The 24,898-nt window shown below is 39.0% G+C and overlaps 1 protein-coding gene and 1 pseudogene across 6 annotated transcripts in view; one reads left to right on the plus strand and one right to left on the minus strand.

Moving 5' to 3' along the window:
• Nucleotides 1-24,898, minus strand: part of FKBP5 (FK506 binding protein 5) — a 116,500-nt gene that overhangs the window by 65,744 nt on the left and 25,858 nt on the right. Inside the window, exons 1-3 of one of the 6 annotated variants that reach the window (XM_015560854.1) lie at nucleotides 4,328-4,411; nucleotides 3,780-3,948; nucleotides 2,926-3,004 (exon numbers count right to left, since the gene is read on the minus strand). The exons of 3 other annotated variants lie outside the window; for them this stretch is intronic. The gene's annotated coding sequence lies outside the window, so the exon portion shown is untranslated. Of the gene's footprint in view, nucleotides 1-353; nucleotides 378-2,921; nucleotides 3,005-3,779; nucleotides 3,949-4,327; nucleotides 4,412-24,898 lie in introns of those variants that run through there. 2 more of the 6 variants (XM_015560853.1, XM_006759023.2) reach the window with 2 other exon arrangements.
• LOC107182347 lies at nucleotides 10,145-11,617 on the plus strand (annotated as a pseudogene).

The following is a 24,898-nucleotide window of genomic DNA, read 5'->3' on the forward strand; positions in this document are numbered from 1 at the left end:
TGTAAAAATGCTCAGAACAACTAAAACTACATTGGAGTATTTTAACTCATTTCTAATTGACTTAAATTTATTTCAGTGTCAACAAAGACACAAGTCAAATTTTGCCGCCCCCCCCCCCAAATCTCAAAGAGAACACCAAAAACCAGGGGCTAACCCCTTCTGCTTTATCTTCTAGTACGGTTTATGCCAAATACAAAAGATGCAAATGCTGGGTGCAGGATAAGGGAAAGGCCAGAACAAAGCGCTCTCAAACAAACAACAACAAAAATTAAGTATCTGGTTGCATGGGATGCTTGGCTGATAATTAGGAAAAGTGGATGAACAGGGCTTAGTCCCAGCGCCTAGAAACCTACCCCTTAGAGCAGACTTCTCTGATGCACAGAAACTTGTAGAAGGCACCTCAAAAACGAGGGGTAAAATCTTTTAACTATTTTGGAGGTCATGGATTACATCCCTGGAAAAATACATACACACAGGGGTAGGATGGGAGAGGGGGAGGAGCAGCTGCTTCACAGATCCAGCAATAGAACCCCAAGGGAAATACTGAATTAAATCAATAAGCAAATTAAAACCACCAGGTGAAAGGTTATTAGGGAACAGGGCAGTCCCATGTCTCAAAGCATGAACCTACTGCTGACTTGTTATTAAAAAAAGGAAAAAGGGCTTTGCAATGAAGTGATCTGACAGATGTACCCTTAATACATCTACATCACAATCAAGCTCTGCATCACCAATAATACCACAAACTGGTATCACTATGCCTCCTGATGTGAAGTAATGAAAAGTCCTACCAAAAATGCTTAACCTGAAACTAACCAAGAAAAAAAGACAAAATTAGGTTGTGAAACATTCTACAAGACAACTGGCGTAGACTCCTAATAATGTTAATACCATTAAAGACCAAAAAACTAATAAACAAACAAACAAAAGGTGGGGGCGGGGGACTGCTCTAGTTTAAAGGAGACTAAAGAGACACAACAAACTCAATGTGTGGTCCTTGGCTGCATCCTGGATTAGGGGACAAAAGTTATAAAAGTACATTTGGGGAAGAATTAGAAAAATTTGGAAAAACAGACTGTATATTAGATTACTATTATTACTGTATAATGTTAGCTTCTAGAATCTAGAATGTGATACAGTACTGTAGTCTTATGCAGAACGACATCCTCATTCTTCAGAGACATATGCTGAAGTATTTAGGGTGAGATGTCACAAGAAGTCTGCCATTTACGTTCCAATCATTTAAGAAAAAGCATGTGCGAGCACAAATATTGCAAAAAACGAAATCAGAGCACCGAGAAAGCATGTCTATAATACATCCAAAGGCAATGCTTTTCTTTTGAATGTTCATCATTTGGATCAGCTCAATTTTTAAATGAAAGTATTATCAATCAAAAAACATTTTATTGTGGGTCCTAACCCTGCCCTTTGGAAATAATGGCTTTCTAAAGTTCAAATAAATAGACAACTTGTATAAGCTGATTTGCTCTTCAATCTCGACTTCAAGGGATGCAATGCAAGTAAGTATTCTTCATAATCTCAGAGAACAGTTCTGAGTAAAACGGAATCCATATGAAGAGGGGTAACATGAGTAATTAAAATGCAAAGATAAAACAACTTTTGAAGACAGATAAATGTGGAAGAATAAAGAAATAAATTGAACTTCCCAGTATTTCTCTTTAATTCCAGTTATGCCATTTGGGATATAAATTTTTGTAAGCAAACAAAATAAATTATTTAAAAAGCAACTTTTTCTTTGATCTAGTATTATATGAAAAAAGAGAGGCCCTGACCGGGTGGCTCAGTTAACTGGAGCGCCATCTGGTACACGAAAAGGTTGTGGGTTCGATTCCTAATCAGGACACATACCCAGGTTGCAGGTTCAATCCCCAGTCAGGGCGTGTGTGGGAGGCCGCCGCTCAATGTTTCTCTCTCACATTGACGTCTCTCTCTCTCCTTTCCTCTCTAAAACTAACTTGAAAAAAGAAAGAAAAAAGGCAGTAAAAACAGATGATTCCTAAGAACATGGAAGACACATATACTTCTTGAGAAGTCCCCCTGCTTTTTTTTTTCTTAAGAGAGCCTTTTCATTTTTCTAATCTAGGTTTATTCTGGATTTAAAATCACTATGTAGCTACAGATATTTATCTATGATAAAACTCGCTGTTCTGAACCACCGAAGGGGAGAAACTGCAACCCAGTACAGCAGAGAGGAACGTGCAGTTCCTTCTGTTATGGACATGCTAGATAAGCACATACTCTCCAATGTGCCAGTCAGTAAACACCTGAGACATAACAGAAAAATGAGAATACGCTTAAAATTTCATCAACAGTACACTGAAAGCAACAGTTAACATAATTAAATTGTCATATTCCCCAAAATGAAAAGTCACTTTAAAGCTTTTTCCATTAATTTCCCGTGTATATTATTTACTGTGTTAAGTATTATTCTCTTTGCTAAAATATCAGTCGGTATCTTGTACTATACTGTCCTCACAAGAGAGTTTTCACAAAAAAGAATACAGGAACTGGCTGCTTCGTTAGAAGCATAGAAAACGACAGCACCATCCAAGTACCACAGATGTCTGGGCCATAAAGCCTTTCAGCCTCCTACAACTAAAACGCAAAAGAAAGAAAGAAAACACAAGAAAGAGGTATACCAGGGCTTGGAAGTGAATGCAATACAAATGCATCCTAATTTTGAAAATATCCATGTAAGGATGAACTGGAAAGCCCTCATTTACTTTCAACGCCAGACCTTTCTCAACCATTTAAGCCCAGTAACACAGTAGCGGCAGTCAGGAGTTATCTATTTGTAGACAAGACATATGTACACAAAAGAGATAAGTATGCATGCAGAAGAAAGCAGATATAAAGACAGACAATACAACTGTATAAAACTGCACACTATTTATATTTACCTACTTTCCTCCGCATTGGGGTGGGAATGAGGAGATGAACAATCCTATACATGCTCATCTTTTTTCTCCTTTAAAAAAGAAACCTTTGAGAAGATATACAAATAGCCAGTAAGCACATGAAAAGATACTCAAAATCTTTAGTCATAAGGAAAATGCAAATCAAAATCACCCTGAGATACCATACCCATTAGCATGGCTATTGCCAAAAATGGGAAAACGAGAAATGCTGGTGAGGATGTAGAGAACTTGGAACCCTCATGCTGGTGGAAATGTCAATGGCAGAGCCTCCATGGGAAAATTTGGTTGTCCCTCAAAATGTTAAACATAGAATTACCATATAATCCATCTATTGCACTCCTAGGTATATAACCAAAAGAAGTGAAAGCAGCCCCCACTGGGTGGCTCAGTTGGTTGGAGCGTTGTCCTGTCCACCAAAAAGGTGTGGGTTTGGTCCCTGGCTGGGGCAGTTAGATACGAGATGCAACCAATGGATGTCTGTCTGTCTCCCTGCTCCCCTTCTTCTAAGAAATCAATAGCATATCCTCAGGTGAGGATTAAAAAAAGAAGAAGAAGAAAAAGAATCAGGTAGCCAACGTGGGGAAAGAACACTATAAGAAGGAGACATATGAGTTGAAAGTTGAAAGATAAGGGGTCATTCACCTATTCATTCAGCAAATATCTACTGAGCATCAACTATGTGTCAGGTAGTATATTCTAGGCAATGGAGATACAGTGTAAACAAGAAAACAATTTCTATTTCCATGGAACTTGCTTGAATTTTTATAAGAGTGAAGACATTAGGAGTGAGTCTCTACTACTTGTTCATGTTTTTTATTTAAAAAAAAAATCAATTCCTACCTGTGTCACAGGTGTATTAACTTGGGTTGATTCACTAGGGCCAAACAGTTTGATTCCAAGTCTGATGATGATTTCTAAGAACAAGCCAGCAAGGTAACATATGACAAAGGTCTGTAGACTGTATATATAGGTGGAGAATGTATCCTATTCACTTTTGTACCCCCACAACCTAGTATAAATAAATGACATACAACAGACACTCAATAAACACTGGAATGAATTGTGATTTCCAAAAGCAGTCAATATAAAGCTGGCAAAATGCCAGGCATTCTGAGCAACCAGTGCTAAAATATATTACCAGTGGACTATATTCCTTCTCTAAATCTACTCTGAGAAATCTAATCTGGAGAATTACACGGTACCTGAATGTTCAACTATAAAAATAATATTCTGTCCTAATCAGGAGTGGTAATTAAGAAACCCTCGCATAGTTAATGTATCTCAGAAGTGCACTAAAAGTATATGTCTGTGCATACATACACATAGCAGATTTATCTTATTATTTTAGTTTGGCATTAACATGGGCAGTCAAGAACAGAGGACCACACCTAGCTGTCAATCCCTGAACACAGCAGTCCCCCCTTAAACGTAGTTTTGCTTTCCACGGTTTGTTACCCACAGTCAACTGTGATCTGAAAATAGTAAATGGAAAATTTCAGAAACAAATAGTTCATAGGTTTTAAATTTCACACAGTTTTGAGTAACGTGATGAAATCTCCCATAATCCTGCTTCATCCAGCCTGGGAACGGATTCTTCCCTTTGTACAGCATGTCCACATTGTATATGCTTCCCATTCGTTACTTAGTAGCCATCTCTATTACCAGATTGACTGCCTTGGTACCGCAATCCGTGTGTTCAAATACTTAATAATGGCCCCAAAGCACAATACAGCAATGCTGGCAATTGGGATATGCCAAAGAGAAGTCATAAATTGCTTCCTTTAAGTGAAAAAGTTTGAGAGACCACATTCACATACCTTTCTTTTTTTATTACATCAGACGGATAATGTGCCAAAGTTGTACATCTCACACAAAAGCATGAACACCCAATCATTACGCTTATGAACTATAAAAAGATCGCATTCACATAACTTTTACCACAGTATACTGTTATAATTATTCTATTTTATTATTAGTTACTGTTGTTAATCTCTTATTGTGCCTAATTTACAAATTAAATGTTATCATAGGTATATATGAATAGGAAAAAACAGAAGTCTATGCAGGGTTTGGTACTATTTGCAGTTTCAGGCATTATACATTAACTAGCAACTGGAGGAAGAGACGGTTCAGAGAGCTGGAATGCAGAAGAAACTAACTTAGCATAAATATTCCATATAACATTGCATCCTCTTATAATATTCTCATTAAAGCACTGTAATATAAATTAAACAAATTTAAAACATGGCTTCACTATGTTTCCCAAGCTCCATTATATGTCCACGAGAAAAACTGTACAAGAACACCATTTTGGTTCTGTAAACAAACTCTTAGCCACTTAAATCCCTATCTATACTAATAAAAGGGCAATATGCTAATTAGGGCAGATGTCTTCCGGACATCATTCCAGACGTCCATCTGGACAAAGCTGCAGCTGCTGCCCGAGGCTCAGGCAAGCCACGGATGGTGGCTGCTGCTGTGAGGGCCCAAGGCTCAGGCAGCTGTGGCAGCTGGCAGTGGCAGCAACAGAGATGTGATGGGGGCGTTGCCTTGCCCTGATCGGCCACTTGCCTCCCCAGAGGGAGGCCAGACTAAGCCATCAGTAGGACATCCTCTGAAGTCTCCTGGACTGTGAGAGGGGGCAGGCCGGGCTGAGGGACGCCCCACCCCCCCAAGTGCACGAATTTTTGTGCCCCAGGCCTCTAGTTATAGAAATAAGCATTAAGGACAGAAGAAGAATGGGGACTGAGGAGAGAGGAAGAGAGTGCTGCTCTCATGCTTGGTGACCAGAGCTTCTGTCTGGGCACAGGGTTCTGAGAACCAGTGAGTGTTCCATTGCAGGAGAGACTTATAGAGTTTGGGGAGAAGTCTAGGGACAAGTGAAATCTATTCAGCTATAACAGATTCTAGGCAGGAAGAAATAAAGATTTATTTTTTATGTTTCCTACCATCTCTCAAACTTCTCCATTCTCAGTTGGTACCTTCCCCTGTATGAAAATCTAGTTACTGACCAGTGAAGTTTGTAAATGTGACTGATTTCACCTATTCCAGGTCAGGCTCTTAGGGCCTGCAAAGGTGACATGTTAATCTTATAAATTAATTCTATCAGCTAGAAAAAGATTCGTCTATCTCACTAAGTAAACACCCTCTTGAAGTGACTCATATATTCCACAGCTCCAGAACAAATTTCTAATTAAAGGGTGTATGTGGTAGAACACTAAAACATGCCTAAATATAAACTCAGATCTATTGGTAACTAGCTATGGAATCTTTGACCCTTGTTCAATTTCTCCAACTGTGTATTTCAGGGGGTTGGCTAGAATGATATTTAAGGTTTATTCTAATGCTAATATTTTCTATTTAGAATTACTTTTAAATTAATGAATACATGTTTGGTTTTTTTAATATATTTTATTGATTTTTTACAGAGAGGAAGGGAGAGAGATAGAGAGTCAGAAACATCGATGAGAGAGAAACATTGATTAGCTGCCTCCTACACACTCCCCACCGGGGATGTGTCCGCAACCCAGGTACACGCCCTTGACCGGAATCGAACCTGGGACCTTTCAGTCCGCAGGCCGACGCTCTATCCACTGAGCCAAACCGGTTTCGGCAATGAATACGTTTTACTTGATGGGAAAATGAGGTTTGAAATGTAGAAGGAAAAACAACTCTCAAGGAATGGAAAAAGTTATTTTGGTATTAAAGAGTTTACTTTCCATTGCAACCCTTTGGCAAACATTACTAATTCTGAGCTTTACTCTCCCCCACCCCCGCCCCTTAGATATTATACTGGTTTTCTATAGCTGCCATAACAAATAACCACACACTTAATGGCCTAAATAATACATATTTAATGTCTTACACTTCTGGAGGTCAGAAGTCAGAAATGGACCTCACTGGGCTAAGAGCAAGGTAAGGCCCTGAGAGAATCTATTTCCTTACCTTTCTCAGATTCCAGAGGCCACCCAGATTCCTCATGGCCCTATTTCTCCATTTTCAAAGCCAGCAATATTGCATTTCACTGACCATTCTTCTGTAGTCACATCTCCCGCTGAACACAGCTGGGAAAGTTCCTCTCGTTTTTAAAGAATCAATGTGATGACAGCCCAGACTCCAAGATGGCGTCAATAGTACCAGTGAAGGAGAAGAAACGCACAGACGTCAAATTAGGGGAGCTACCAAGCTGATATTGTTGTGGGATTTCACCGCTAACAACATTGCTGGAGAGTTTCAGGAGCTTTTCAAAGAGGTTACTACCAATATCATAACAAGTATGTCAATGTGATGAAAGGGAGCAACTTCCGTGTTTTTCAGCTACTGCCATTCTTATAAGGAACTCCAACATGAGGGGAACGCAAGTACAACTGAAGAGGGCCCAGTGTGGACTCCACAATGACCATGAGCTTTACCAATGACCTCGTAATCCTTTCATATCCTAACTAACATCTAGTAAAAGATGACCTGCACTGGGGGAAAAGAGTCTTTGTGATTATGTCAGGCCCATCTGGGCAATTCAGGGTAATCTCATCTCCAAATCTTTAACCTTAATCACAACTGCAAAGGCCTCTCTTCTCTGTAATGTAACTATTAACAAATTCCAGTGATTAGGATGTAGACACCTTTAAGGAGCCATTATTCTACCTACCGTAGATACCTAGTCATCCAATCAAGGTCATAAGAATTTCTCCCAAGTCTAGAGTTCTGTTGATTTACTCCGTTTTATACTTAGGGTTCTACAAGATCCTTTGTTTTTCTCTCCTTTTATTTACTTACTAGAGGCCCAATGCCCGAAATTCATGCAAGAGTAGGCCTTCCTTCCCCCGGCCGCCAGCACCAGCTTCCCTCTGGCACTCGGGACCCGGGCTTCCCTCCGGCTGCCGGGAGCCGGTCCATCCTTGCTGTTTCAAGGGACCTGGCATATATGGCATACTGTTCTTAATATGTTTGCTCACCTTCTTGGCGCTGTGTTTTAACCAAGGTCACCTCTCCGAGAAAGGTTGTTTCCCCAGGTAGGGATTTTCCCCTGAAGTTAGGGAGGGAATAAAACCTCTTAACTAAGTGCCAGGCGGGTAATTAATCACTTTAAAGTGATTATGAACAATCATGCTTAAGCTACATAATCTTTACTCCCTGGAATGGAGATAAGAAACGCCCTAACCTTTGGAATAGAGATTGATAGGATTGGAATCAACTGGTATAAATACAGATGTAACAAGACAGAGAGAGACAGAACTCAGAAGACAGAACCTACATAGAACCTAGAGACAGAAGAACTTCGCTGGAGAGAACATGGCAAAAGATCCTGGACAGAACCTGGCTACAGAACTTGGTTGGAGAACCTAGACAGAACCTGGCTGAAGAACCTGGCTACAGAACCTGGCGACCGAACCTGGTTGGAGAACCTAGCGAGAGAACATGGACACAGAACTTGGCTGGAGATTGTGGCTAGAGATCCTGGCAAGTCTGCTGATCAACTGAACGCTGTCTCCGTGTCATTCCTTCTTCGCCGACTCCATCCACACCTTTGGGGACCCCTGGACCTGCTGGGGTTGGACCCCAGCATCTGGCCACCAACAAGCACCCGGGACCTGGGCTTCCCTAGCAGCCCCAGCTTTGTCCAGAAAGTCATCCAGTTTAATTAGCATATTGTGCTTTTATTATTATAGATCATCTAATTGGATAACAGCATTCTAACCTACAATAAAATTAAATCTTACATTTGGTACTTATCATTCTGAAAATTCCCTCAGCCTTTCAGAAAGCCCAAACTGGAACATTCATTTAGTTTCTCAATCTATAAAATTAAAAGTGTAATATGCTAATTAGACCGGATGTCCTTCCGTCCTTTCGGACAAAGCCAGGGCTGCGAGGGAAGCCCAGGTCCTGGGTGCCTGCCAGAAGCTGCTGCTGGCAGCCGGGGGAAGGAAGGCCTACTCTTGCACGAATTTTATGCATTGGGCCTCTAGTTTTGTAATAAGCTCAAATTTTAGGTAAACTTGGTATACACAATACATGTTTTCCTACCTCATCAAACTTAATCACTGGGAAAGTATTTAAAAAATTATTCTGAGTTCTTACATAATTCCGAAATTTGAACAGCATGTTATAAATGTTGAACATACATGAATATTTTTATAGATTTAGTGGCTTACACTTAACATAATAAACTATACATAAAGTATACAATTTGGTAAGTTTTGACACATGTATATATATCCATAAAGTCATCACTATTAGTAAGAAAATGAACATACTTGTCACCCACAAAAGTTTCCTGTGTCCCTTTATAATTCATCCCTCACCAGCTCACATCTCCAAGCAATAACTGATCTGCTTTCTAAATAGTTGTATTTTACAGAATTTCATATAAATGGAATCATGTCTTTTTCCCCATGGCTCCTTTCTCTTATGGTAAATTATATTGAAAATCAAATACATTGTTGGGTGTATCAATCGTTCATTCCTTTTAACTGTTGAGTACTATTCCATTGCACGATGCCAAGTTTGCCTGTTGATGCACATTTTGATTATTTACCTATTGATGCATTTGTTTTTAATTTCTTTTACAAATAAAGCTGCTGTGAATATTTAGGTACAAATCTTTATATATCTATTTATCTTGAATAAATGCCTAGGAGTGAAATGGCTAAATCACAGGGTAGATGTACATTTTGAGTCTTTAAGAATTACCAAACTGTTTTCCAAAGTGGTTGTACCATGTTGCATTCCCACTAGAAGTGTAGGAGTTTCCGTTGCTCCTCATCCTCACCAGCACTTGGTACTGTAAGCCTTTTGAACTGAAGACATTCTAACATATATGTAGTGGTATCACTGAGGTTTTAAACCAGATTTCTCTAATGACAAATGATGTTGATCATCTTTTCATGTACTTATTTGCCATCCATATAGCTTCTTTGATGAAGGGTCTATTCAAATCTTTCACCTATTTTTTTTACTGGGCTGTTTTCTTTTTTCTTAAATATATCTTTATTGATTTCAGAGAGGAAGGAAGAGGGAGATAAGAAACATCAATGATGAGAGAAAATCATTGATCGGCTGCCTCCTGCATGCCCCACACAGAGGATCGAGCCCACAACTCATACGTATGTCCTAACCAGGAATCAAACAATGACCTCCTGGTTCCTAGGTCGATGTTCAATCACTTAGCCACGCCAGCTGGGCACTAGCTGGTTTTTTTAATTACTGCGTTTTCAGAATTCCTTATATATTCTGAGTAGAAACATTTGAGAATATTTTCTCCCAGTCTATGGCTTGTCCTTTTAGTCTCTTAAAGATGGCTTTTGAAGACATATTCCTAATATTGATATAGCTTAATTTATTTTTTTTCTTTTGCAAATCATGTGTTTAGTGCTATACTTTAAAAATTTTTACCAAACCCAAAGTCACAAATATTTTCTTATAGAAATTTTACAGATTTGAGTTTCAAGATCAATTTTGAATTAACATTTACATATGATGGCAAGATATAGATTAAGGTATGAATTTATTGTTGTTTTTTTGTATGAATATCAAATTGTTCTACCACTATTTGTTGAAAAGACCTTTTCCCACTTAATTGTCATGGCACCATACTCAAAATTAATTGACCATATTTATTTCTGGACTCTTCTGTTCCATGGATATATCTGTTTATCTTTATACCAATACCAATGTTTTGATTATTATAGATAAAAGTTTTGTTAAGTCCTCACTGTTCTTAATCAAAACTGTTTTGGCTATTCCAGGTTCTTTGCACTTCCATAGAGAATTTAAAACCAGCTTGCCACTTTCTACAAAAAGCCATCTGGGATTGTGATTGGGATTGTACTGAATCTGTATCTTAAGAGCAGCGGTCACCAACCTTTTGGATCTCATGGACCACGTGGCCTGCAGACCACTGGATGGTGACCACTGCTTTAGAGAAAATTGACAATAATGAGTCTTTCAATCCTTGAACACATATCTCTTCATTTAGGTTTTCCTTAATTTCTCTGAGTAATATTTTATAGTTTCCAGTGTAGAGTTCTTACACATTTTATGAAATGTATCCTTAGGTATTGAAAATTTTTATTTTACTGTAAATGATATTCTTTTAAAATTTCAACTTCTGGCTGTTCATTTGCTAGTATATAGAAAGGTAATTAAGTCCTTCCACCGTGGCAGCCATTAAGCAGCAGCCATGGCTCTGCACTACCCCATGGCCATGGGCTTCAACAAGGGCCACAAAGTGACCAAGAACGTGAGCAAGCCGAGGCAGTCACTGCCATCGGTGCCTCACCAAGCACACCAACTTCTGCAGGACATGATCTGAGAGGTGTGTGGCTTTGCCTCGTATGAGCAGCACACCACAGAACTGCGCAAGACCTCTTAAGGACAAGAGGGCCCTAAAATTCATCAAGTAAACAGTGGGGACAGACATCTATGTCAAGGAAAAGAGAGAAGAGCTGAGCAATGTCCTTGCAATCATGAGGAAGACAGCAAGCAAGAAGGACCGAGTCCCATTCCCTGTGTAATAAAATCTGTCCACAGAAGAAAAAGGAAATATAACTGACTCTTCCATATTGATATTGTATCCTACAACTTTGCTAAGTGCACTTAATTGTTCTAGCAGCTTTTTAAAAGTAATTATAGTAATCACATCATCTGTGAATAAAGAGTTTTACTTCTTCCGAATCTGGATGCTTTTTATTTTTATTTTTATTTTTTAAATATATTGGAAGGGATGGGGAGAGACAGCGAGAAACACATCGATTGGTTGCCTCCCGCAGGACCAGGGCCCAGCTTTAAAATGTCCACAGCTGAGAGACATCGATCGGCTGCCTCCTGCACATCTCCTACTGGGGATGTGCCCACAACCCAGGTACATGCCCTTGACCGGAATCGAACCCGGGACCCTTCAGTCCGCAGGCTGACGCTCTATCCACTGAGCCAAACCGGTTTCGGCTGGATGCTTTTTATTTATTTTTCTTATCTGACTGCACTGGCTAGAAACTCCAGTACAATACTGAATAGACGTCGTGACAGGTGGATATCTTGCCTTATTCCTGATCTTAGACAAAACCATTCATTTTTCAACATTAAATATGAGTTCAGATATTGGTTTTTCATATTCTTTATCGGGATGAGGAAGTCCTCTTCTACTTCTAATTTGTTTAGAGTTTTCATCAATAAAGAATGTTGGATTTTGTTAAATGCTTTTTCTGTACTTACTAAGTAGATTACATGCTTTTCCTTTTTCATTTTAACATGGTACATGATGTTGATTTTCAAACATTAAACCAACCTTGCATTCCTGTGACAAATCCCATGTGGTTATTGTATTTTATCCTTTTTATATGTTGCTGCAGTCAATTTGGTAAAAGTTTGTTTTAAAATTTGCAACTATGTTCATGAAGGATATTAGTCTGTAATTTTCCTTTTATTGCAATGTATTTATCTGGTTTTAGTATCAGGATAACACTAGTGTTATAGAATGAGTTTAAGAAGTATCCCTGCCCCCCCCCCCCCCCCCCATCAATTTTATGGAGTAATTTGTGTAAAATTGGTATTATGACTTCTTAAAATGTTTGGTAGAATTCATCAGGGAAGTCATCTGAATCCAGTGTTTTCTTTGAGAGAATGCAATTTCACAGATATAGGATTATTTAGGTTATTTGTTTCTTCTTAAAAAGCTTTGTTATTTTATGTCTTTCAAGGAATTTGCCCATTTCATCTAAGTATCAAATGCATTGGAATAAAGCAATTCATATAATTCTCTTAGCCTTTTAATAACTATTGAATCTGCAGTTTAATCAACTGCATTCATTCCCGATATTGGTAATTTGTGTCTTCTCTTTTTCCTAATCCAGCAGGCTATTTAGGCTTATCAGTATTGGTCTTCTCAAAAAGCCAGCTTTTTATTTCATTGACTTTCTCTACTATTTCCTGTTTTCTATTTCAATGGTTTTGGCTTTTTAACTAATTTTTTCTGCTTACTTTGGGCTAAACTGCTTATTTTTTTTTTTCTAGTTTCTTAAAGGTGGAAGCTGAGGACACTAATTTGCAACCTTATTTCCCTAATTTAGTACTCTAAATTTTCCTCTGAGCACTTGCATTGCTATAACCCACAAATTTTGTGTTGTTTTCATTTTCAATAAGTACAATAATGTATGTTCTAAATTAATTTTTGATTTTTTTCTTTGACCCACGAGTTTCTTAAAAATATATTAGTGTCTAAATATTTAGGGGTTTTCCAGATATGTTTCTGCAATTCTTAATTTAATTTTCTTTTGGTCAGATGACATACTTTTTAAGATTTGAGTAATTTTAAATTTATTGAAATTATTTTCTAGACCATAATGTGGTCTAGAAACACAGAAGATATTAGTAAATGTTTTGTGTGCAAGTGAACAGAATGTATATTCTGCTGTATTGGGTAGAATGTCATGTAAATGTCAATTAGGTCAATTAGCTGATAGTGTTGCTTAAATTTAAATTACTGCCGAAACTGGTTTGGCTCAGTGGATGGAGCGTCGGCTTGCGGACTGAGGGGTCCCGGGTTCGATTCCGGTCAAGGGCATGTACCTGGGTTGCGGGCACATCCCCAGTGGGAGATGTGCAGGAGGCAGCTGATCAGTGTTTCTCTCTCATCGATGTTTCTGACTCTCTATCTCTCTCCCTTCCTCTCTGTAAAAAATCAATAAAATATATTTAAAAAAATAAATAATTACTTATTTTTTTTTGTCTACTTGTTTAAATTATTGAGAGGTAAGGTATTGAAATCTCCAATTATAATTGTGGATCTATTTCTCCTTTCAGTTCTATCAGTTTCTGATTCATGTATTTTGAAGCTCTGTTATTAGGTACACAAATATTTACAGCTTTCAATTCCACTTGATGCATTGACCGCTTTATCATTATGAAATGACTCTTTATTCCTGGTAATAATCTTCGCTCTAAAGCCTCGTTTGTCTGAAATTAATATACTTATTCCAACGTTCTTAATTAGTACTAGCATGGAATGTTCTTTTCCAAACTTTTACTTTTTGCCTATTTGTAACATCTTAAAAAATACATTTATTTATGTATGTGTTTATCTACGATTGTTTTTATTTCAGAGAGAGAAGAAGGGATAGGGAGAGAGAATAAGGAGGAAGGGGGGGAGAGGAAAGAGAGAGAGAGAGAAACATTGATGGGCCGCCTCCCACAATCACCCTGACCAGGGATCCATTCCGTAACCTGGGTATGTGCCCAGACTGGAAATTGAACTGGTAGCCTTTTAGTGTACGGGATGACGCTCAACTCACTGAGCAACATTGGCCAGGGCAGCTTTATCTTAATATGTATAACAGGTTTCTTGTAGGCCACATAGTTGAATCTTGCTTTTGAGTCTTGCTTTTTTTTTTTAAAATATATTTTATTGATTTTTTACAGAGAGGAAGGGAGAGGGATAGAGAGTTAGAAACATCGATGAGAGATAAACATCGATCAGCTGCCTCTTGCACACCCCACACTGGGGATGTGCCCGCAACCAAGGTACATGCCCTTGACCGGAATCGAACCTGGGACCTTTCAGTCCGCAGGCCGATGCTCTATCCACTGAGCCAAACCGGTTAGGGCTGAGTCTTGCTTTTTTACCCAATCTACTAAGCTCTGCCTTTTAACTGAGTTGCTTAGAGTTTTTATAGTTAATACAATTACCGATAGAGTATAAACCTAAAATCTTGCTATTCGTTTTCTATTTGTCACATCTGTTCTTTGTTTACTTTTTCACTTTTTTTTGGATCTCTGACCTTATAGTTTTTATAAAATTGGAAATTTGGGGCCATTGCATCTTCGAAAACTCCCCCTTTTCAAAACAATTATATGTATATTAAGCCACCTGAAATTTTTTAACAGCTCATTAACGCTCTATTGATTTAAAAAAATATATGTTTTTATTGATTTCAGAGAGAGGAAGGGAGAGTGATAGAAACATCAATGATGAGAATCACTGATCAATTATCCTCTACTGCGAATTGAGCCCGAAACCCAGGCATGTGCTCTGACTGGAAATTGAACCGTGACCTCTTGGTTCATGGATTGATACTCAACCACTGAGCCACACTGGACAGGCTCTATTCATTTTTTCCCAGTCTTTATTTCCTGTCTGAGTTTATCTTGCATAGGTTGTATTGCTATGACTTCAGGTTTACTGACATTTTTTCCTGCACTAATTTGCTGTAAATCCCATGTAGTATATTTTTCGTCTCACACATTGTAGTTTTCATCTCTAGATGTTCACTTTGGGTCTTTTAAATATATTTCATATCTACTTAATACTGTCAATCTTTCCTCTACTTTCTTGAACATATGGAAAATAGTCAAGCCTGGCCAGGATGGCTCAGGGGTTGCTATTTGTTTCCTATCGACCTGTGAACCAGAAGGTCACGGTTCAATTCCTGGTCAGGGCACATGCCTAGAATGCGGACTTGATTCCCAATGTGAGGCTTGCAGGAGGCAGCCAACCAATGATTCTCTCTCATCACTGATATTTCTCTCTCTCTCCCTTCCTCTCTAAAATCAATAAAAATATATATTTTAAAAAGAAAACAGTCAAAACTGTTTTAATGTTTTTGTCCACTAATTCTATCATCTGTGTCATATCTGGGTCTTTTTCTTTCTATATATTTTTTTTATTTTCCTCCTCACGGGTTGTATTTTTCCTGTGTCGTTCCAAGTCTTATCTTTTGACTAGGGGCCAAATGTGAATTTTACCTTGGTGAGTGCTAAATATTTTCACATAAATCTAAATATTGTTTTGTTCCAGGATGCAGTTAAGTTACTTGGAAACAATTTGATCCACTTTGAGGCCTGTTCTTGAGCGTTGTTAGAAGGAATCAGAGCAGTCTTTGCTGGGCTTCATTCGCCCCCTTGCCGAGGCAATGCCCTTTGAGGACTCTCCCCAACATCCTGTGACTTATGAGGTTTTTTCTCTTTGGCTGGTGGGAACATAAACTCCTCTCAAACCTGAAAAAGAATCAGGGTTTGTTCCCTCTAGTTCTTTTGGGTGGTTCTTTCTCGGCTTTGGGTGGCTTCCACACAGCACATGCACTTACGAGTCCTTATCTGAAGACTTACAGGGACTTGCTGCAGACCTGTGGAGTTCTCTCCTTGTGCAGCTCTCTTCTCCAAACTGTAGCCACCTTGGCCTCCCTGGACTCCAGCTCTGTCTTCTCAACTCAAGGAGACTGGTGGACTCTGCCTGGATTCCACCTTCTGACACTGCAGCCAGGAAACTCTGCAGGCAGTGAGTGTGGATAATTGCAGGGTTCATCATTGTCTTTCTGCTTTCTTGGGGATCACTGTCCTATGTCGCCTGTTGTTCAGTATTTACAACTTCACTTTTTTTTTCTGGGGTTTTTGTTTGTTTGTTATATGATTACAGCCAAGAGAGTAAATACAATCTGTTATTCCATCTTGACTGGGAGCACAAGTCCATGAGTAGTACATTTTACTTTATTTTATTTTTTTTAATATATTTTATTGATTTTTTACAGAAAGGAAGGGAGAGGGATACAGAGTTAGAAACATCGATGAGAGAGAAACATCGATCAGCTGCCTCCTGCACACTCCCTACTGGGGATGTGCCTGAAACCAAGGTACATGCCCTTGACCGGAATCGAACCTGGGACCCTTGAATCCACAGGCTGACACTCTATCCATTGAGCCAAACCGGTTAGGGCATGAGTACATTTTAAAGCCAGAAAAAGGGAGACACTGTAAAAAGACACAACTATTATGGATGGAGTTCCAAGTGGGGAAAAGCATCTGACAAAATAAACACTGTTTAGAAAAATTTTGACAGTCTAAAATATGAAGGGTAGAGTTTTCCCATGACATTACAAAAGTCAAAGCCTATAACTGATGACAATAAATCCCTCTCCCCAAATGGCAAGTACTTTATTTTAAAAACAACAATCGAATTATGGTTATATTCATATTTCTGGATTTATGGATAATGGCAGTATCTCCTCTTTCCTTTAATCTATATAAAAAGTATTATTTTAGCCCGGCTGGTGAGGCTCAGTGGTTGAGCGTTGACCTATGAACCAGGAGATCATGGTTCAATTCCTGGTCAGGGCACATGCCTAGGTTGTGGGCTCGATCCCCAGTGCAGGGCGTGCAGGAGGCAGCTGATCAATGATTCTCTCTCATCATTGATGTTTCTACCCTTCTCTCCCTCTCCCTTCCTCTCTGAAATCAATAAAAAAATATTTTTTAAAAATGATTATTTTAAACCTTATAAAGTTAAAATTGGTATTTTACATTTCTAAAGGTCATTAATAAATATGCCGTAATTTTTTAAAATCTAAGTTAAAAGCTCTTTTCCCCCTTCTTTTGATTAATTCAACTGAACAATATATGCTGAAAATCATCTTAGTAGTTCTTGAACTACTTAAGTTGGCTTGTGGCAAACATGCTACAAAGATGGCTTGTGGTTGACAACTAGAATTAATAGTCTTTAGCAGGTCTATAACATTTGCTTCTGTTTTGTAACAAATTTCAAATGAACACCTATACTATGCAAATCCTATAAAGTATTTAAGTATACTGAGATTTTAACACTGCTTAAACTAGAAAGACAACCCCAAACTATTTAGAACAAAGACACACTCTATAGTGGCACTTACAAAAAACATATGAGCCCTGGCTGCTATGGGTTCCTGGTTAGAACATCAGCCCACGTACCAAAGGGTCTTGGGTTCGATTCCCAGTCAAGGTCACATACCTCAGTTGCAGGTTCACTCCCTGGCCCCCTGTTGGGGTATATGCAATCAATGTATCTCTCTCACATCTCTCTCTCTCTCTCTCTCTCTCTCTCTCTCTCTCTCTCTCTCTCTCTCTCTCTCTCCCTCTCTCTCTCTCTCTCTCTCTCTCTCTCTCTCTCTCCCCCTCCCGCTCCCCCTTCCATTCTCTAAAAAATCCATGGAAAAAATATCCTGGGGTGAGGATTAACATCATCAAAAAACATACGAATAGCGGTCTGTCACCAAGCCACATGGCTGGCTTCTCTGTGTGCCCATTTAAACATGTTAAGCACCATGTCAGGCACCAGTGACTGACACTATACTTTCCGTTCGGAAGACAAAACAGGCTGGGCGCTTAATGTGTTAAACTTTTAACTAGCCCTAGCACCACCTGTAGGTCCTGACCTTAAAGAGCATCTGCTTTATAAGAAAACAGCACATACAGATGCAAAAAAATGGACAGAACACAATGATGTCAGAGAAGGCAGTAAAGAGCTGTGCTTGCATGACTTCCTTTCCCCTCTGAAAATCACTTTCCACCAAAGTGGCTTATGTGGCCCAGACGGCATTGTCTGGCTCCTTGCTTTCAAGCTACTCAACCATTCATTCCATTGATAATTATACAAACTAGCCAAATTTTCATCTATGGACATTTCTGAGAAAAGTCCCAAGCTAGGGTGTGAGGGAGAGCTTTTAATGTATTGTGTGTGAGAAGGCAGGGAAGACACTGAAGGAAACTCATTGGAGAGAGAAAGAATTCAAAGAGCTGAGTGTTAAATCTGAGACTGGCTCATTCTAACCACGACATTATACCCCAGCTCCTCACCTTCATACACTCTTCCTGGAAAGTTAGGTAACTCTGGTTTTTAGCTATAGATCTAAGGGCTGCCTCTTGCATTAAAAAATTATTCTATTAGCCAAAACTTAGTAAAATTTTTAAAATTTTAAGTGTAATATATTACAGGAATTTGGGGAGGTAAAGAAAAACATTCATCATAATCCAAATATTATAATTTAGAAGTACTTTTTAAAAATAGACTTTATTTTTTACAACAACTTTGCGTTCACAGCAAAATTGAATAAAATAACTAAAAGAGCCTTGAAAAGAACAAAGCTGGGAGGTCTCACACTTCGGGGTTCCAAAACTTGCTACAAAGCTACAGTAATCAAGTCAGTGTGGTACTAGGATAAGGGTAAATACATATACCAATGTAACAAATGAAAGCTGAGAAATAAATTCTTAGATTTATGGTCAACTAATATTCAAAAAGGGTGCCAAGACCATTCAATGGGGGAAAAAAGAGTCTTTTCAATAAATGATGCTGGGACAAATGGATTTCCACATGTCAAAGCTTACAAAATTGGACAACTTTCCTCACACTATATATAAAAAGTATTTCAAAATGGATCAAAGACCTCAAAAACATCAAATTCCTACAAGAAAGCACAAGGGTAAATTTCATTAACCTTTAATCAGGTTAATAGTTTCTTGTGTAAAACTGAAAGCACAAGCACAGAGAAAAAAAATAGATAAATTAACATCATGAAAATTAAAAACTTTTGTGCTTCAAAGGACACCATCAAGAAAGTGAAGAAACAACACATAAGATGGAAAAAAAATTTTGCAAATCATGTATCTGATAACTGGATTACATCTAGAACATATTAAGAACTCCTACAACTCAATAAAAAGACACCCCAATTTAATAATGAGCAAAAGTTTCAAGCAGACATTTCTCCAAAGAAGATATACAAATGGCCACACATGAAAAGATGCTCATCATCAGTCATTAGGGAAATGGAACTCAAAGCCACAGTGAGATACCACTCCATACCCAAAAAACATAACATAATAACGAGTACTAACAAAGTGGCATTGCTATGAGGAATATAAAATGGTGCAGCTGCTTTGGAAAACATAGTCTGGCAGTTCTTCTTAAAGTTACTATATAATCAACAACTCCAAGAAAAACAAATGTTCACACAAAAATTTGTACATGAGTATTCATAACAGCATTATTTATAACTAGAGGCCCGGTGCACAAATTCACGCATGGGTGGGGACCGGCCAGCCAGCCCACCCTGATCGGGGCTGTATGATCGGGTAGGACCCGCCAGGGGGAAGGGCCGTGGGAGGTTGGCTGGCTGGTCCCACCACTGATGCGGGGAGGGACAATCAGGGGCAGGGCTGACCAGGGGGAGGGGCCGCTGGAGTTTTGCCAGCCAGCCCCGCCTCCATCAAGCTGGTTGGCTGGCCGAAGCGCACATCAGAGTGACCGGTCGTTCTAGTCGCTTGGCTTTTATTTATTTATATATATATAATATATATAATATATATATACACATACACACACACACACACACACACACACAGCCAAGAAGCAAAAATTACTCAAATGTCCACTAATGAATGGATAAACAAAATGTAATAAATCCAAACAATGGAATGTTATTCCGCAATGAAAAGCAATGAAGTAAATATTATGCTAAATGAAAGCCAGACACAAAATGACATTTACTGTATGATTCCACTATATGAAATATCCAAAATAAGCAAATCCATAAAGACAGAAAGTAGAGTGGTGGTTGCCTATGGTAATGGGGAAATAGTAGTGAGTGCTAATGGGTATGAGAGTTCTATTTGTGTCAATAAAATGTTTTGAAGTGGGATATTGGTAACAATTGTACAACTCTGTGACTATACTGGAAACTATGGACTTATAAACTTTACAGAAGTGAATACTGTTATAAAAATTACTCTACTGAATAGATGGAGCATAAAATTCACGATATACTAGTATATCACTTTCAATTTATTTATTCTACATAACACTACTGTGAACATTTTGATCCATTATCATATAATTAAGAAGTATGGATTCTTCAAACAATCTGCTTCAGTGGGAATCTTGAATTGACAACATAGCAGGTGTGTAATCTTGGGTAAGTCACTTAATTTCCCCATCTATGACATGAGGTTAACAGTATTCACACCTCTTGGGAGTCTGAGGATTAAATTAAATAATGCAAGTAAAGGGCTTTGCATGGTGCTGTCACATAGTAAACTGTCAACATTAGCAGCATTTATAATTGTCATTCTAGTTTGTATTATTTTCTTAAGATGATTTTCAGTAGTGTCACTGTGTCAGAAACCATGAATATTTATGTATCTGAATACATTTTGCCAAACTACATTTCAAAATGTAGTACCAGTAGTAAACATGAGAGAACCAGAGTAACCATGCCATCAACATTATGCTCTAGTAAATTTGTTAATTTAACAGATGTCCCACTTTGTCCACTTTTGCTGCTTTGGCCCAGGTTTCACATTCAGTAGATGTTCGTGGTATGCAGGGTTCATAGAATAATTAGAAAACCATTAGTTTTCAAGTTGCTGGAGGCTACAATGAAAACTGAAATGAGTAAGACTAAGGATTTTGCATGAGATAGGCAAAGAAAATTTTAATTCAAGATCACTATGATTAAGTATAAGAGAGCTACAGAGTATAAGGGTAAGGAAAATATGGCAGTGTTTGAGTTAGTTCTTGAAGGAGGGGCATAATTTCAGCTGGCCAGGATGTGGCAAGAGTGAAATCAAAGCTAGTTAAAAGAACGCAACGTGTTCCAAGACTCCATGGCCTGAGTACAAAGTGGCCAGGGAAGGGAATGGCTAGAGAACAAGGCCCAGGCGCTCTAAGAGCACAACGAGGACCCTCTAAAGCAGAGCCAATGACCATGTGAGCTTAGGGGGAGGGTTTCCTCACAGGGCAAACAGTACGCAGAAAGACACCAAAACACGAGTCATCATGACCTATCCAGGGAACTGCACGCAATCCAATTTGGCTGAAGTGAAGGGTCCGTGCGGGCAGGAGGCCGATGATGCTAAATAAATAGGCTGAGGCCTGACTATGAAGACTTTGCATGCCAAAATAAACCATTTAAACTTTATTCTAAAGGAAACAGAGAACTGAAGCATTTTTAAGAAAAGAAGTGACAACCAGACTGCCTTAAAAAAATTTGCTCTGGCTGCACTCCAACAACTTCCCATCTTCCACAGAATAAAATCCAAAGCCCTTCTTATGTCTAAAACCCTACATGCTGGTCAGTGGTCATCTCTAAAATCATTTCCTATTGCTCCTCTCACTCACGCTGCTTTTGCTGCCCTGGCCTTCTTGCTGCACCCTGCAATATGCCCCTCCCTCGGGGCTTTTGCACTTGCCATTCCTTCTGCCTGGAACTCTTCCCTCAGATAGCCCTCCAGTCTGCTCCCTCGACCTCCTTCAGGTCTCTGTTCAAATACTTCCTCCTCAGAGAGTCCTCCCCATGACATGATATAAAAAGAGCAAATGAGAGCCATCAGCCCTACCATTTTTTCCCTTCACTTACGAGCTGGCACATATATTTGTCCACTGCCTGTATCTCCTTACCATAATGTAAGTTTCATGATAGATTCTCTCAATAATCATGATGTAGGAACTATTATTGCTATTTTCAGATGGCAAAATTAAGGAGCATAACATTCCAGTGAGCAGTGGAACCAGGCAGACTGTCTCCTAAGTCTGCACTCTAACCACTTCACATGCTGACTCTGGTAGTGTTGCAGGTTCCTGACTTTGATTCTAGATCAATCCTGTGAATACACGCCATTCTAAAAAACACTGAAAGAGTAAAAACTCTAAATTCACACTATGTCCTTCTAAGAAGATATGGATTCTTATCATTTGTTATTAGCCTGGTTTCAAAAGCCAGGACACATTTTTTAAATGATCAATTAAAATACACAAGGTATCTGAACTTTAATGAGCTGTAATTTTTCTTTTTTTAATTGTTATTTACTGATTTGAGGAAGGAAGCGAGAAAGAGAGAGAAACATCAATTTCTTGTTCTTATTTATGCACTCATTGGTTGATTCTTGTATGTGCCCTGACCAGTGATCAAACCTGCAACCTTGGTATATTGGGACGATGCTCTAATCAACGGAGCTACTTGGCGAGGGCCAACTTTTTCTTGTTTAAGAGCCACAGAACTAAAACAAGCTGAAAAAATTTTATGAAATCAGAAGGAACATAGCATATGACACCAAACCCATTCTTCCAAGACGCTTTTTCAAGTAAATATTCAACTTCAGGAATAAAATTAACTCCATTTTAAAAATAACCCATCAAAATTTTCTGAGTATCACTACCAAAGGAAGAACATGTTTTCCAGTAGATACCATGTAACCCAGTAAATACAGTATCATATGTAGAGTAAAAGAATGAAGGTGAGGTCTCAGTAACAGTCTCTCCTGATTCTTTTCCTAATCCTCAGGTTATTAATTTCTTCTTTCACTGATTATTCATTTCATCTCTCATTACTGAGGACCCCTTTACAAAATGCAGTTCTCAATGAACAATTCCCTGTCAACCACTTCATGCCAGAACTCATTCACTTAATTTCAACTACTACGTATCTCTGTTAGGATAACTCCCAATTTATTTATACTTTCTCCCTCTTTCCTTCTCCAATTTTTTTCCTAATCCTCACTGGACGATATTTTTCCACTGCTTTTTTAGACAGAGTTGGGAGAGGGAGGAAGGGAAGGAGAGGGGGGATGGGGGGAGAGGGGGAGAGAGAGAGAGAGTTTCCATTGATTTTTTAGGAAGGGAGGGAGGGAGGGAGGGAGAGAGAGAGAGAGAGAGAGAAAGAAACATCAATGTGAGACACATTGACTGGTTGCCTCAAGCACATGCCCAGACGGGGGTGGGGGGGGGGAGGAACTGAACCCACAACCCTATGGTGCTTGGGTCAACACTCTAATCACTGAGCAACACCAGTATCAGTTTTTTCAAAATTGGCCCCTTCTGTATCTACTTCTTTATCTGTATTATCTGGCTATTCTCCTAAGTTTACAACTTTAATCTAATTTTCTCCATTTAATCAACAGGACCTGCCAACTGTTTATTGTGTTTCTATTATCTTACTTTCCAGTTCCACAGCTCTAACCATATTCAGAGTTTTCTTCATCTCCTTCCTGAACTCCCACAGTTCTCCACTGACATGCCTACTTCCAGCCTATTCCCTCACTTCCATTCATTCCATACATACTGCCAGTAGACCTCTCTCATGCAGTACACTCCCCACCTGAAGGACTTTAAATGGTTCCCCAGCACAACAAATCCAGATTTCTCAGGGTCTTCTACGAACCCTTCAGACTGTCACTAATTATGTTAAACATTCTAGGAAACAAAACCCTAGAAAACCAGTATCTTCATCTTCCGTATCTGAATCAGTGCAACACATACCACAGGTCTGTAGGGAATATATAGTCCACCATCTCCCACTTGATTTCAACTAATTACATCAGATAATGGGAATATATATGACTGAACCTGCTGTCTTCTGAACATCTCAATTAACACGAGAGAGATCCATTTTCAAAAGCTGAACCCTTCCAAAATGAAAGCGTGTACAGTTACCAGAAAATAACACCCCATATCCTTAGTGAACGTTAGAGAGTACAAAGTGGTAAAATATTTTAAAGGTGAGATTGCCAATATCTATCAGAAATTTAAGTACAAACTTCCTTTAGCTGGCAATACCACTTCCAGGAAATTACCTGTAGATATTCTCATAGAAGTGTGAGAATAAACAAGTAATATTATCTGTCAAAGAAGGGAGTTTAGGCAGCTGCCATTTTGGCTCCATGACTCGCAGCTCCCTTAGGGCCGACATTTTGAATGGCAAAGGTCAACTCCTCCCTTTAAATTAACCAATTGCACTGGATTGTGTGAGCCTAAGCTCTTCCAATCAAGAATAAGGGACAGATCATGTGCGTCAAGAATAAAAACCCAGCAGACTGCTGCTCAGTGTGCGTGTGCTCCCAGACCATGTGCAGGCACACCATCCCGCAGAAGTAAAGATATTTGCCTTGGGCAAAGGACCTAAATAGACACTTTTCAAAAGAGGACATACAGATGGCCAAGAGACATATGAAAACATTCTCAAAATTACTAATCATCTGAGAGATGCAAATCAAAAGGACAATCAGGTACCATCTCACACCTGTCAGAATGGCTGTCATCAACAAAGGACAAGCGCTGGCAAGGATGTGGAGAAAACAGACCCCTTGTCACTGCTGGTGGGAATGCAGACTGGTGCAGCCACTGTGGAAGACAGTATGAAGCTTCCTCAAAAAATGAAAACGGG

This window comes from Myotis davidii, unplaced genomic scaffold (assembly GCF_000327345.1).
Source record: "Myotis davidii unplaced genomic scaffold, ASM32734v1 scaffold1036, whole genome shotgun sequence".
Classification (NCBI taxonomy): domain Eukaryota; kingdom Metazoa; phylum Chordata; class Mammalia; order Chiroptera; family Vespertilionidae; genus Myotis; species Myotis davidii.